This window comes from Lemur catta, chromosome 13 (genome assembly GCF_020740605.2).
Source record: "Lemur catta isolate mLemCat1 chromosome 13, mLemCat1.pri, whole genome shotgun sequence".
Lineage (NCBI taxonomy): Eukaryota > Metazoa > Chordata > Mammalia > Primates > Lemuridae > Lemur > Lemur catta.
This window is the reverse complement of record NC_059140.1, coordinates 41,843,146-41,860,182: the sequence shown is the minus strand read 5'-3', so window position 1 is coordinate 41,860,182 and position 17,037 is coordinate 41,843,146.

Below are 17,037 nucleotides of genomic sequence, written 5' to 3'. Positions count from 1 at the left end.
AATTCTATGCAATGAACTCGTCTCCAGAGTACAGGACATCAGAATTCTAAATGTTCAAAACTAGCTAGGTGTTGAACTCTGACAGCAATTCTGAAAAAATAATATTGCATAATGTTTAGATTTTTAAAAAAATCACTTCCTAATCAGCCAAAACATATTTCTTTCATCTTTCTGATTAGTTAGGAAGAAGTTTCCAAAATATCCAGGGCATGGCATCAGCACACTTGATGCCAAAGTTATCCACCCTGCTCTGGCCACCAGCGACCCTGCTCACTAGTGACCCCCTAACCCCACTGGGGACCCCGCCCACCAGTGACCCCACCCACTGGAGACTCCACCCGCTAGTGACCTGGCACAGCCTTCCATTTGCTTTGGTCATCTCTTGGTCCTGTAAATCTTTCTTTCTCACTTTATCTCTTTTGCTATATTATGACCCATTAATAAAATGTTAACTTGAAAATTTCCTGTGAAAACATTTCATAGTCTAGGTGCTAATCTGTATAATTTACTTAGATTGCAGATAAAATATTCAATATCTTCTGTTGCATTGTCTCTAACATGGGTTCTCAGGAAAATTTAAGTATAAAATGCTTTACGTAGGGTTGTTATAATTGTCCAAACCAAGACACCTTTGAAATGGAACAGATGGTAAAGACTATCAATGATTAAGCCAGAATGACAGGAATAAACTGGAAGTATTCCAGGCAAACCAGGGCATAGGATCATCCTGTTTGGAGGAGATTTTAAAATCATATGGGATATTGTCATAATTGAGCATATTCTTGAGATTGCTTATTCAGATAGATCCCTTTTAATGCTCTTTGCTATCTTAAAGAAGGAGATAGTACATGCAATACCTAACTCTTTAATATAGCTATTTTTCATTGAATTGAAAGCTACCTAAGATAGAGTTTTTTTCTTTTTTTCTTTTTCATAAGGTTGAGGAATGGGCAACTAAAGAAAATTATTACAGATTTATAGGAAGATGCCTTCACTTGAAAAGGCTCTTCAAGCCTGTGTTTATGCTTTTTTTTTTTAATCATAAGTTTGCTTACTTTTGATGATTACAAAATGTTTGTAAGTTTCTAGTTAGGGACTTACTAGATTATCAGAATATAGTTTGTATGCAGTAGATACAAAAAGCAGTAATAACTACTGAGCAGTGTTAGTAAGCAGAAATAATAATAGTCATTATAGCTTTTTTACTGATGCTGTATACTTATTTAAAACTTTCTTTTTTGTTTAAAAATATTTGTAATGATTTTTTTATCTTGAAAAAAAATTCCAGCTTTCAGAAAATGTAAATATAGTGTAACGTACTTTTTCCTCCCAGAACCACTTGATAGTAAATTGCCAACATTCATTGTGGATATAACATCCACATATATTATCTTTAATTCTCATAAAAAGCCTGCAATAGAGCATTAGCCCCATTTTACAGGTGAATAAAATGTTGTTCATTAGCTTGATTAAGCTTACAAAGTTGGGACAAAACAGGACTATTGTCTGAATCCAAAACCCATAATCTTCATTATACATGTTGTCTCTCCCTTCAGAAAGACCCAGAGATTGTCCTTGTATAATTTCTACCTTCATCTCAAATTTTCTCTGGGATTATTAAAGACCCATAACTACAGTATAATATTATGTATCTTTTCTAGCAAAAGGAAATCTGTTATTTATGTTGTTGGTGGAGTGGGTTTCCTAGTCTACCTGCTATACCTGCCTTACCAAGATGTTTAACCAAATGGAATGATAACAGTCTTCTACAACTAATGCCAGATATTAGTTACTCAATCACAATAACTTTGGAGGTTATAATAGATTTAAAAAATAATCTTTTCCTAAAACAGATTGCAGCTCTGCTCATTTAATCTCCCAAGATGTCTATCTGCCTTGGTACCCAGTTTCAGCCACTTTTTATATACTCTGGTCTACGGTATCACACAGCCATGGCATCTCCCCGAGCCCTGTGTAGATAACAAGTTGTAATGGGCCTGATTGAAAATTGTTCATAGGAACACAAGTCTGATGAGTGGTAATGACATGTGAACGAGCATAAACACCAGGCCATTGATTATATTAATACATAACAATGATAGCCTCACTAATGAAACCTGTCTCGGTGTGTTTGTAACAGGGATGAAGGCTAAATCAGAGTCTGGAGGAGCTTGGAGGAGCTGAGCTTCAGCAATATTGGGAATGGTGGTGCTGAAAATTCTAGCAACTGTTATGTCCATCCCTGTTAAGGCTGACCTACAATCCACTTGCTACTACATTTTAGTCATTCTGAGGTGAAGGGGTATGTACTTGGCTTTGTGGCTTTTGCAGTCCATCTTCCTGAAGGCAAAAGTGGCCTATTTGCCAATTACTTTCTTTCCACCATCCCATGAAATTTAGCGTGCTGAATTTATTAGAACAGATTCCAGTTGTGTTTCTCTTTTCTAACTTGATCTTTTCCTCTGCCTATCATATCAAACATATCAACATTCTCCTGGTCTTAAAGAGCAAAACAACACAATAAAAAACACTAACAAAAATCCCACATTTCTTTAACAATGTCTCCCATTCAAATTCTTGCCCTATCTTCAGCTTTTTTATTGATGTTGTCATACTTATTTAAAAATTTCTTTTTTGTTTAAAAATACTTGTAATGATTTTTTTTTATTTTGAAAAAAAATTCCAGCTTTCAGAAAATGTAAGTATAGTATAATGTACGTTTTCTCCCAGAACCGCTTGAGAGTAAATTGCCAACATTACCAAACAATATTTATTATTTGGGACAGAGATCTTAAAAATGTTTCATCTTTGTCTTTCCCACAGTGAGAAACCACACTGCAGTACCCATAGCTCTGCCATTGGAACTGCTGAGCCAATATGTGTCTCAACTTTACTAGGTAAAGCCAAAGTACTCTCCAAAATGACTGTCAGACTTTCTGAAATAATCTTATGGCCTCCACTTTGCTCATCAGCAAATCTTTCTTTAACCCCAAATAGTGGCCTCTGTTCCTGTCCCTGTGAAAATCCCATCAGACCCCTTGCTGTCTACAACCAAATGTTTTTATTGTCTATCTTCATGTTCCTTGGTTTCTTTGCAGCATTTGACTTTTCTTCTTCCCTACCTCCCTGTACTTTTTGAAACTCTGTCCTCATCCTTGGTTTCATTCATTTGTGTATTCATTTATTGAACAAATATTTATTGGTTGAGTAACTGTTATGGTCCAGGCACTCCGGCAGGGATTGTATTCAAATCCAGTGCTGAGTAAGCCAGAGAAACTCTCTGCCCTTATGGAGCTAACATCAAACGGAATCAATTTTCCTAAACCACATATTGGATCATGCTACTGTGTGATCAAATACTTTTAATGCCATCTTCTAAATTAAGAACAAACTTTATAATCCTTCATTCAGCATTCTCCTGAAATGCTACTATCCTACCGGCTTTGCTCTTCATAACTGTCTTACCAACATTAATGAATTCTAAAGAGGGAGCCAAAGATCCTTGCCCTGGGGAACCAAAGTATTATGCCAGTGGATCCATGAATCCATGTATATCTCAATATTAGACTGAATAAAGAATTTGCCTTGTACATCTAATCTCTATATTGCTCAAATCTACTTAGATATTCATTCACTTGAATGCAGAATAAATTGGCCCTCAAGCATTGTTTTCCATGAAATCCTACTAAAAGTACAGTAACTGTCATTTTGAGTGGGATGCAAACTTTTTTAATGTTTACAAGAGGACCTAAGTTTCAAAAAGTCTTAATTCTAACAACACTGGGCAATTTTATTTCCCTCACTATTCTGCCTCCAAGACTGCTAAATCTCAGTGTCCTGTGGCTTGAACTTCATCTGTAGGAATCCTATCCAAGGCTCAGTTTTTATTTCAAATATCTCTTCTTGAAGGAGTCTTTTCCTGTTGTAATCTCTTCCAGCATTGCCTTTTCTCATGGTTGTCCCAGTCTTATGGGTAAAAGGCAGTGTTTTACTTATCTTTCTATCCCCCAAATCACCTAACATAGTGCTGGCATATCCTATGAGCAAACTACTGCCAAATTGACCTAACAATTATCCATGAATAATCATAATCAACAAATGTACAACATAATCACAGTTGTTTACCTTACAGTCAGTAGAAATAGAATAATATATTTCAAGTAATGTTTACTTTATTGGAAAAAATGTTGCATAAATCCATTATTATGTTATTTTGGAGCTTTTAGAACTCTAGAATTCATCCTACTTTTAAACTATTTTTGGCCTTTATACCTAATGCACAAGAAGCTGAATTAACTCATGCTTATTTCACAGGAAAAATAAATTTCCTTTTGCAGATGATTAATATAATAACATTCTACTCTAAACAATATTGCCTGCTTAATGTACTCCTGTGAAGGATTAACCTATGCAAGTTGAGGCAGGAGCTCAGAGTGGTACTGTGTTGTGACAGAAATCTTATTGTTATTTACTGTACAACTTTGAGAGATCTTTAAGTTATTCCTGGGGAGAAAGACTCTATCTCTTTCACCTCTATATTCCCTACTCCTAGTGAAGCCACACAGCTTCACATAGATTGTGTGTTTAAGTCATCTTTTAAGTGAAAACACACAAGGATTGTCCACAGTTAAGGTTCATGTGCTAACCTAGAGGGTGGGCACAGTTAAGTAAAATAGGCCCCAGTGTGATAATGAGTTACAATCAAAGCCCAGTGGATAGGATGGCCCTTCATTTCTAATAATATAAGAGAGAAATATTTAACCCCTTTATTCTACTTCTTTCTCTCATCTTATTAAAATTCTATGATACATCTTTTCTCACTCTATTCCCCGAAAATTTTAATAAGTTTAGATCAAAAAAGATATGTGCTTTTCTTGGGTAACCAGCCTTCATTCAAACTATCTAGTACTTTTAGATCTGTTACAGTTAAGAAGGTATATATCTGAGACTAGGAAACTGCAAAACAGTCCTTGGAGACTGCTATGGTCTGAATGTCTGTATCCTTCCCCCAAATTCTGATGTTCAAACCTAATCACCAATGTGACGGTATTAGGAGGTGGGATCTTTTGGGAGGTGATTAGATCATGAGGGTAGAGACCTCATGAATGGGATTAGTGTCCTCTTACGGGGCAAGAGACCAGAGTTCTCCCCTTTCCACCGTGTGAGGACACAGTGGGAAGGTGCCATCTATGAACCAGGAAATGGATGCTCTCCCTAGAATCAAATCTGCCAGTGCTTTGATCTTGGACTTCTCAATCTCCAGAACTGTGAGAAGTAAGTTTCTGTTGTTTATAAATTACCCAGTCCATAGTATTTTGTTATAGCAACCCAAACAGACTGAGATTGAGACCTTCCAGAATTTCAGAATATAATTTTGGTCCATATATGTCAATCTGGTAAAGGGAAGTTCAGATATCAATTTTTTTTTCTTGCCCTTTTACGATTTATATATGTTAGAAGATGGATTATTATCAGTTGAGATTTAGGATATCGCTTCTCTGCCAGTTTAGAGAATAGTAATTGTGACTTAAACTGGCAAATCATCTCAAAATTGTAAGTGATGCTTCTTCAGAAAGAACAATGTCTTCTTGTCATAGTGCTATTAGTGTACTGAAGGAATATCATGAAGCTCAAATAAAAGAGAGGTTTTTCTAGGGCAGTGGATAGAAAGGCAAGCACTGGTGTTCTTTAAGCATTAATAACTGTGATCTTGCTTCAAAGCAACTTGGGGAGGACGCATGGAAATTACTGCCCTTCCCACAGCAGAGCTAGGAGCAGGATTTTGGGAAATCCTAGAAAAGAGAATTGGAACTACTGTCAGAATGATGGTCATATAACTTTGGAAACTAACACCTCATGGCAGTAAGATTAGGAAATATTCCTTAAGGTCAATTGATTCTATCATCAGACAAGCTATTTTTAAAAATCTTTTTAAAAACCTCCATATAATCTTACTGGGGTGCGGTGCTGATTTCCTTTTTCCTTTATCTTGGCAGAACATCCCCGTAAGAGGATTCCCACAAGGAAATGCCAAATCCTAACATCAGACAGTACTGCTCACAGCAAATAAAAATTATTCCACATTTTCCTGTGTAGACCAATCATTATTGCTATTACCCATTATGGTTGTAAGAAGGTACCCAATTGCTTGATAAATTTCTAGGTACTTGAACATATATTTGTAAGATCTCAGCTTTAGTAAAAATCCAACTAAAGGAGAGAGTAAAGCTTGGTAGTAAATGAGACAACCAATCGAAGGTCACTAGGCCTTATCAGAAATGAGAATATTTCAAGATAGAACTCTCTTCCTGTAGCTACTCAAACCCCAGTGTGGGCTGGTAAAGGCCTGAGGGGTAGGAGGTCACAAGGTGTCCCTGTCCTGGAGTTGGAGAAGGTCCATTTCAGGGTTAATTACAATGGTTGAGAAGAGGCCCAGAGGGGAGGATCATCTTTCAAGTCATAAGAATTTACAGTCAAACTTAAAAGTTTCCTCTCATACTTAGAAACAAACAAGGAACATGGCCAGTCCTCAGCCACAAGTATGAGCCACAGGCAGCCTGAACTCATCATTAGCTGTCTACCAGATCTTCACACCTTTGTGAAATTGTTACCTACCATTTAACTCTAATTCTGGGCAGTTGCATCATTAAAAAATGGCAAGAAGGACCCATTCTTCTTAGATTTAACTCTAAAAAGCACTTCACACTGGATGATCCAGAGAGTTAAATGGCACTGACTTTCTTAAGTATTCTAGTTTGGTTCACAGCAAGATGAACTAAGTAGAACATTCAGACTTGTCCATAACATCAATTCAGTAAAATCAATACTTTTCAGCACCTTTGGAAGAGGCAAAAATACCAATGACCAAAATGTTGCTTTCTCTTTTCTTCTCATTCTTTCTTGAAAAAAACATGTTCACAACATCTATGGCATTTATTATTATTACTGTTCTTAGGTGAGAAAGGAATTATACCCGCAAAAGACAAATCCAATGATGGCTAAAGTGGTAAGATGATTTTCTGTAGATTTTATCCTATATTACCAAAGCCCCCAAACTCCAAAGCATAAAGTTTGACATCATTAGTGGTTTCGAAGAGTTGGCAAGTTTAAACAGATTGACATAAGAGTCATAGATATTTTTATGACAAATCATCATATATTTAAATCCAAGTAAACATCATCTACTAACCTGTGTCAAAACATACTTTACTTGATTCTTTAAGCAAATCACATTAAACTTAAATAATGCCTCTCAGGGATTGTGCTGAAACACCTGTTTTCTTAAGCAACGTGTCCTCTTTGAGAAATAAATTCAAAGTAAATAGGACATGAAGCCATTTTATAATTTGTGCCAAGGTAAAACCAGAAAGTGCCTCCTAAGTTAAGCCAAACAAACACAGAAATATGTGACAGGTTTGTCTACTAATAACCTTATGTCGTTAATTCAGGTTATCTCTATTTATCTAACGTTGTTAGATTTAATCTCATCTTATGAAATGTATGTTACTGAGTTGATGCCCAAAGCTACTTCAGAATGTACTCCATTTTTTTTAAAGAAATTCAGACAGAAATTATTTAAACATACTTTAAACATATCGATATTATTTTTATTTTTAGCTTATTCATTTATAGAATATTATAGCAAACTAACGTGGACCCAGAAAAGGCCAGATTTTTAAGACTGGCATTTTTAATACCTAATATAATGTTGCTTTACATTCAAAACAGTACCCCATTTGTGCTCTTTAAGGATCTTAGTGTGTTTAGACTGTATATTTCTTAACTATTTTCTGAACAAAGCTCTGATTAATATGCCCTTCAATACTCAATTCACTGTGAAGTCATTCTGGAATTCTTCCCTATCCTCCTATTCCGTTTTGCCCTAATCTTTAAGCCACAGTAGTGTCACAGCCAATATACATCATTACTTGCAGACTCTCTGACTCCTGTCTCAGATTGTCATTTCTGGATGTCTATTCTTCTGTGTGTGTCCCCTAACATTTCACACAGTGCCTGGCATATATGGTAGAGGCTCGTTCAAAGTCTTCGGTGAACACATGAATAAACTAAATAATACCTTCATTATTTAAGGGTCTGGAATTGAACCATTTTAAAATCCCACAGAGAGCAAAGCTAAAGCAAAATTTTAGTAGTATCAACTAAAATTTAGTGAGCATTAAATAGAGATATGCGTTTTCATAGATACGAGGCTTCCTTGTTGCTTCTGACCCTTTCAAAAAGCCAAAAAGAAAGCAAAATAATAACTCGATTTATAGGATAACAGAAATTTTATTGGATCATTAGATTGATTACTTTGGTTTAAAAAAATTTTTTTTTCAGCAAAGCTTAACTAGTCAGAACAAGAAAAATACTTTTGCCCTAGCAATTTCAAATGCTTGATATCATTGTTCATGTTCTGAGATGCACATCTTTGGTGATGGCTTGTTTGTTTTTTTTGGTAGAGAAAATGTGCTGCTGTAACAAAACCATAAAAGGCTATGTGAGATGGAACCTGGAGTATCTAAAAGTATTTAAAATAAATATTTCCACCCCTGAGTTTAGGAATTTTCAAAACAGATGTCTTCTATCAAAGAAAGTAGCAGATTTTTTTTTCTTCTTTAACTTGGCAGGGATATCTGCATGTTCTATACTCTCAATTCCCTACGGCAAGAAGTTTTTTTTTTTCTCTCTCTTACATTTTTCCTGGTTTAGAGTTTCTGTCTGCAAGGTAGAAACTGTATGGTGCATTGCTTAAGTTTGGTGATGGGTTTTACAGCCAGACACCACCGAATTCAATCCCAGATCACACAACACAGTGGCTAACACCTGTGGCTAGCTTACAATATGCCCAACTTTGGGATAATTTTCTTTACATGAATTATTTTATTCAATTTTTACAACTTGAGAGATATTATTATGCATATTTTTCAGACAAAGAAACTGATGTTTAAAGCATTAAGTCAATTTGCCAAGGACCTTCAGCTGGTAAGTGGAAAGACAGGATTTGAATCCAGGTCTGTTTAATTTCAGAACTCATTTTAACCACTACACTTTGAACTGCTTGCTAATCATGACCTTGGACATGCTCCTACACATGTCTGCATCTTACTGTGTTATTAAAAGGATTATGTGAATTAATATTTGTAAAACAGTGCCTGATATAAAGTGAGCTTTCAATAAATTATAACCTCAAAATACTTATTATTTTTGCTTTGAACAGTCAAATGTCTGCTAGACAATAAGAAAAGAAAACAAAATCTTTTATATTTATCAGACGAGATGGGGAACATTCAGGGTGGTATGGCCATAGACAATTTATCCACATATTTATATTTCGTGTATCCTTCATTCCATCATGTAATTCTAAATTTCTATCTGGTGTTATTTCTTTTTAGCCTGAAGCAATCACTCCTTTAGCCTTTCCTATGGGATGGATTTGCTGGCAACAAATTATCTCTACTTTTGCTTATCTGAAATTTTCTTTATTTTGCTGTCACTTTTGAAGGACATTGTTAGTGAATATAGAATTTTAAGTTTACAAATTTTTTTCTAATTTCAGCATTTTGACAATGTCATTTCATTATTTTCCAGCCTCCTTTGTTTCTGATAATAAGTCAAATGTCTTCTTTTTGTTGTTCTTCTATATGTAAAATGTCTTTTCTACCCCCGGCCGGCTGCTTTCAAGACTTCATCTTTGGTTTTCAGTGAATGTGCCTAGATGTGTAATTTATTCTATTTGGGGATAGGTATGCCTTTTGGATCTGTATGTTGATGTTTTTCATCAAATTTGGAAAAATTTTGCCCAATATCCCTTTAGATATTTTTTTCTGTCTCTCTCATCTCTCTCTTCTCTCCTTCTGGGTCATTAAGTACATGTATGTTTGACCATTTGATAAGATCATATAATTTCCTGAAGTTCTGTTCAATTTTTTAAAATCTTTTTTGCTTTCTGTGCTTTAGTTTTAATAATTTCTGTTGACCTGTCTTCCAGTGTACTGATCCTTTATTTTGCATTGTCCAATCTGCTGTTGATCTCAAAATGCTTTTTAAACTTCAGATATTTTTTTATTCTAGGTATACAATTTGTTTCCTTTTTAGAGTTTTCTTATCTCTCCTGAAATTACCTATCTCTTCATCCATTTTCCTGAAGATCCTTTAATATGTTTATCATAGTTATTTTAAAGCTTTTCACTACCAATTTCAACATCTGAGAGATCTGTGGGCCTGTTTCTACAGATTGATCTTTTTCTTGACTATGGGTCAGATGTTCTTATTTTTTTTCATGTTTAATAATTTTTTAAAAGACATTTACACTGGGTATTGTGCATGATCATACATTATAGAGATTCTGTATTCTGCAGTTTCCTCTGAAGAGTAATGAAGCTTTATTTTTAGCAGGCAGTTAAATCACTGCTGGATTACCTTGATTCTGTCAATATCTGGTTTTAGTTTGGGGCTTTGTTAGGGTGGGTCTACTTCAGTTTTGAACTTTGGTCTGGGAAGTGATTCTTATTCCTGAGGTGCGGCACTTCTGGGATTTTAACAGAAAGTCGAAGATGTTCACCAAGCCCTGTTAACTTAGTAAGACTTGAATGTCAAATGCTGGCTCCCCAAAACTGGGAAGATGTTGAAATCTCTCCTCAGATCTTTCAGGCTTTGTGGATTGGATTTCCACTGAAGACTTTGTATTCTTTCTTTTCAGATTTGTAGTTCAGAATGTAGCTCAGAATCTGAAAGTAGTTTGTGTGCAGATTTGAGGATCTCCTTCTATTGGTGACTGTTTCATTTATAGAATTTCTTCTGTCAGTTTTCAGGTACTCTGGCAGCCCTGAACTCTGGCTTCTGAGCTTCTCAGCACAGAAGGATTTCTACTCTGACTGAGCTTTGGATCCCATATGCTGCATGGCCTAGGGATTGCACTAAAAAGAAAAGTCAAAAAAATATTTATCCCACCCAGTTTGTTTCCATTATTTCAAGGATCATATTATTTCCATTTTCTGCCTATTTTCAGTTGGTCTTCAGTAACTCAAGAAATTGTGTTTTATATTTTGTCCAGAGTTTATCATTGCTAATGGCAGGAAGATAGTATATGCTACTCTGCCATAAACAAAAGCCAGGAATGTACATTTTCAATAAATTATGCTATAAATATTAACTATCTTTTTATCAATGAGGTGCTGCAAATATTGAATTTTTGGCATAGGCCCACATCTGGCATAGAAAGTATTTCTAATTATAAGCCATCATTATTAGAGGAATGACTTAAGAGTTTATCAGGACAACTAAAGAGCAGGAGACAACTACAGAAGAGACTATCATAGTACACGCAGAGCCAGAGCCCTACAGCAGCTTGAACTCACGATAACCTGCTGTCACTTGCTCAGCATCCACTGCAGCTGTCTGTGAAGTCCTTATAGCCAGATGTTGCTTCTGAAAAAGTCATTGCAAAGTTCATAAACTCAGAGCAAAGACTTTTAGTCCTGACCTGGTGTGATTAACAGGCTAATGCCTGGGTAGAAAGAGAAATCAAAGAAAAATACAAGGCTTATGAAATTTAGAAATAATCTTCTACACCGGAATGAACAAATCTCATTAGCTGCAGGTCATGTTCATATGCTCCTTCTTCAGAAGTTATGTAGAAAATTGTGTTGCATAATGTGCTTATGTAAAATGTGTGGTACATCACCTCCTCATGACATTCTAGCTAGCGTTTTAATAATTATCTAGTGTTTTAGACTATAGTTTCCTACAACTATGAAAATAGTGACTCACAAAATCACAGATGGGAAAAAAACAACCCAATCAACAGATATTCCTCAAATGCTATCAGGAAAGAACCTGTGCAAAGTAGCTAAATCACTGGCTGTGTTCTAAAATTTATAAATGCAATAGAAACTCTGCAAAGAATAACTGGACAGATGAAAGTTTTAGAAATCACACTGCAACTTAAACTCAAACTTGGTGAACATCTTGGACTTTGCATTTAAACCCCAGAAGTGCCACCCCTTAGGATTAAGGATCACATTCCAGAACAAAGATCAAAACTGAGAAGCAAAAGTAGCAACTCATAGAAAAAGTGTATAGTATTCAGATATGGAGACAAACATAACCAAAATCTAGGAAATAAATGTCGTGTGTTGGAGTTAAGAGAGGTCAGTTTAATTGGAGTGATACATACATGGAAGGACATGAGGTTAATAATAGCGTTGGGCCGGATAAGTCAAATGCTAGAGGGGGTGTTTGATCCTGCCAATATGGCATTTTCCAAGTCTAGAAAATAGTAGCTGGAAAATAGTATACTTTAAGAAATATCTTTAAATATCTTTAGTGGGAAGGCATATTTGTTATTATGGAAATATTACACATTCAATTTTACTTGGTATTATTTCTGAAGTTTTTCGAAATAAAAACAAGAAAATACAGTACATACTTTCGAGTAGCAGAGGAAAAAACTGGAGACAGATTCTACACTTAATGGGAGCTCTGTTACTGTGATTATAATGGAGTTAATTCTTAGAATGAAATATGAAGGAAAAGTCCTTTTGCATAACATAGCTTCTTCTTCATGCATTTACCCCTTTCAGGAGTATATTTTTATTATGGTATAGTCAGATACTTTTGAAAACAATTTTATGCAGTACACACTGAAGTTGACATAAAAGAGTCATATATTTTGTGTCCTGAATTGTACAAATTGACCTTCCATCCATTCATTTGTTCAGCAAATCATTTATTATTCAACAAATATTAATTGAGGATCTATGATGTGCCAGGCATTATTCTAGGCACTGGCGCCACAGTGGCAAACAAAAGGATGAGTTTCTTCCCCCATGGAGAATAATTTTTAGGCCTTGCTTTTCACCCGGCTTCCACTGCTTCCTTGAAGCCACAGCCTTCCTGCCCACCCTCATTCCTTGAGACCAATACACAATCTAGCCTTATTTCAGTTTGAAACCTCAGCTTCCCTGTCTTCTCTCTCATCTTTCCTTTTCAGTTTCATGTAATCTTGGAGAACGTCCAGTGTAAGACCTCACTTTGAGAGCTGCTCCTTCTACATCCCAGCCTGCACAGAGAACAATCCTGTCAGTCTCAGTCTCCTAAGTAGGATCCAAGCCCAACACCTTCTGAGGTGTTGGGAAACATAGCTGGAAATGAACCTATTTCACTTTGAACAAACTAGTGAGGATGTTGGCAAATAGATTCCATTTTAAGATGTATTAAGGGGGTTTTATTATTGGCATGTGTAATATTAATATAATGCCCCACATATTTTCCCCTCAATCGATTAACTGAATGCCTCCTCTTTCATGTTTATCTCCTTTGATGAAATAAGGCAATAACCCTCACTCCATCATGCAGTTTTATTATTTTGTTGCTCTTTCATAGGAGGAATAAGTGATGTTAAGTCCTAATGTTCTCTGTCATGAGAAAAATTAAATTATATCTTGAGGCTAAATTATTTTTATATGGTATGAACGACACTAACTCAATACAGATCCCTAAGCAGCAGAACCCATCATCAGTACTTTGATCTGCTAGTATTTGGGCACATCAGAGACCTACATATGGAGTCAAGAGAAGCTATGAGTCAGAGACCAGTGCTGACAGCAGAGCAGGTGACTCAGGGCTTATGAACTCCGTTCACTGCCAGCTTGATTTTTAGAAAGCCGTTTTCTCTGGGGTTGACTGTACTAATATCCAAAATTCTAAACATTTTAGTACCTCTCCTCTGGCCTCTCAGGCATACTGATGAAATGAATTTGTGCGGTGGACTTTTAGGATGGAACATTTAGCCTATCCAGTGGACTTTCTGCTACTGGTAGCAAAGAAGTTCTCATGGCAAAAAGACACCTGCCCGTAACTATATCAATCTGGCCCCAGATTCTTGATAAAATCTATAAAAACATCCTACGTAATAGTGGACATGCCAACAAAAAGATTTATGAGAATGAAAAATTATATTTCATTTTCATTCTTTTTCTTTTTTTAAAAAAAGGATGGTTTCTGTTATAAATCAAGAACAATTTCCAGAATAAAATGTCAATGAGTAGAACACTTAACATCTTCCAAATCTTAGCTAATACAAGGGCTTTTTAATTTCTTTGGGGTGTAGGTGGGCCTTTCTCTTTTATTCTCAGGATCTATTTTGTAAAATTTATTTTTATAGTTTAGGGGGTACAAGCACAGTTTTGCAACATGGATATATTGCATAATGCAAACTCTGGGCTTTTAGGCAGCCATCATCCGAGTAGTATATGTGGTACCCATTAAGTAATTTCTCATTCCTCACCTCCCTCCCGCCCTCCCACTCTTCCAAATCTCCGATGTCTATTACTCCGCTCTCTATGTCCATGTGTACACATTATTTAGCTCCCACTTATAAGTGAGAACATGTGGTATTTGACTTTCTCTTTCTAAATTGTTTCACTTAAGATAATGGCCTCCAGTTCCATTATGTCCAGGATCTATTTTTAAAAATCACCTTGGGTTTAAGTCTACTTGACTTGATCGAGTGCTAAATTTGTTATTCAGTAAAGGCAGTAGAAGCCAACTGAGGAGCCCAAACTATGAAAAGCTACCAGGACCCTCAACCCCTTATTCTCCAATTCCAGAACCCAGGCTACCTCAATCATGCCTTACTGCCACGACTGAGGACTCAGGATATGCCATCCTGAGACTATATTTCCAGGCTTCCTAATAATTCATTAGAACAACTTAATTCATAAAATATTTCATAGCTGTCATAAGTGTTAATTCAGTGGGATTAATGTGGGAATTTCGGTATTAAAATATAGTAGACATATTAGGTTACCTGAGGTCTCCTTCTCTGGGATTCATTCTTTAACCTCATTGCTAGTCACAGGGGCAGGTTTCTAACACTCATCTTTATACACTGTGACAGTGCTCTGCAGACTCTTGTCTTATTAGTCCATAGGTAGGCACTTGAGATCAGCTAAGTCTAGCAGTGTCCCTTTCTTGACTATTTGAAATGGGGCCCAAGAGATTCCAACTGCATTCTGTACTGGTGAAAGAAGATATGAACACATGGGCCATGTTTTATATCACATATATCAGGGAATTGAAAAGGTAGTCCGGAAACACAGAGGGGAGAAAGAAAGAAATACACACAAAAGGAGACACAGAGAGATGAAAAAAGAAAGAAACATTGGTGCAGGGTGGGGCCTTTGGAGAAGTTTCCCATGACTACTGTTTTTAGCAAATGACTACTCTGTTATAGTGAATTCCTATAATGTGTTTTTGTAATTCCCTCAGACTTCTTAGGGTTCTATGGGTTTCCCAGTACCCATATAATAAATCCTATTTTTTAAATTTCAGTTCTCTCAAGTTGTCTTATTTCAGCCCAAAAGTCCTAACTAATACAAAAGGAAAAGTAAATCCTAAAAGACAATTTCAAATACATTTCAAGTAGATGTTCATTAGATGCGTCCACTTTTCCTATTCACACCATGTCCATGCAGGGGGATTTCATGTCCTAGACTTGCTAGATGTTCTTCTGACATTAACATGTCCTTTCTTCTGCTTGTAACGCCTCCCTTTTCTGCCTAACTATCTAAATCCACGTCAAAACTTAGGTATTCCCAGAAGCCATCACAACTTAACCCAACCCATTCTGTTTTCTTCTTAATTCTGTTTCTAGCATCTCCCCACAGCCTTGAGACCATACTGTATTATTTTCCATGTTTTTAAATGTCGCCTTACAATCATTTCTAAATTTCTTTGTTTGCATATCTTTTTTCCAAAGAGACAATGACTTATTTCACAAAAGGGATAAAATATTGTGCCCCATATTTTACTAATTTACTTTAAATAGCCCCAGTACCACGAATTGCATACCGCAGGTGCCCCATAAATATGTTAATGTCTTTAGCACATCCTGAATGCGTCATCAAGGTCTCAATTTTTATAATACTAGAAGCAAATATTTGAAAGTGATTGACTTAAAGAAAATAAGATAGCGATGACATCTGGAAAGGCCAAAATGTTAACCGTCTAAAGTTTAGCCACGATGCATCACTTCACCTGTAGATTTCCATTTCTCCAAGGGAAGCAGTGTCAGAGTTCTAATGCAAATTCTTTTATGCATAATGTGTCTGGGTAACTAACCACAGAGGTTTTTCCTTCTAAATGAAGCAAAGCAAAGGGCAGATTGGGTTATATTTCCCAGGCCTAACTCCTCAATAGATGCAGTAGATGATAAACCTTTTAGAAAGAGCACACACTTGCAGAGAAGACACCAAAAACTAGCAAGAAAACGAAATATTAATATCTTTGAAAAAGTGTTTGTAAAAAGTGTAGAGGGCAAATTTTTAGATTCTACTTTACAATCCACAGTAGATCATTAAAAAATGTCATCCTCTTCTGATGAGACTATTCTTTAATAGGAAATGTATCCCTAAGACATTTTTTCATTCATTGGCAATGATTAGGGAACAATGCAAGCGATAGCTATAAGAATTCTTAATATTTTCAGAGGGCCAGAAGAAAGCTATTATATAGAAATTTTCTCTAATGAATCTCAATTTTTATATTGTCACATGCCCTGAAGCTACCGGGATGAGAACATTTTTGCAAATCTAAAATAAATAACTAGAGTAGATTTGTTACTCACAGAAAAACACAGCTTGTTTTCATGAATACCTCTTCTACTTGATTCCTTTGACCTGAGAACTTGAGTGAAACTCTGAAAATGCTGCCAAGTTCCAATGCTGGGAACAGACCCAGCCCGGCATGATTTTTATTCTCTTCTACCTGGGCACATTATCTCAAGTAGACAGGGATTAACAACGTACAATTACATTTTTACCAACCAATGTTTGCAATACTTTTGAGATGGCATGTATACTAAGAATGACAAATGGTTTTGTTTTAATCATCAGTTAGGTGTGAACAGATTTTTATACCAGTTTTCTGTTATTTTTTTCTCCCAATTTCCCTATCTCTGCCTTCTCAAATCTAGTACTCCTTGGATATTTATCCTGTGTTTCTCTTTGCCCCAACATATTTTGTTCTGTCAAA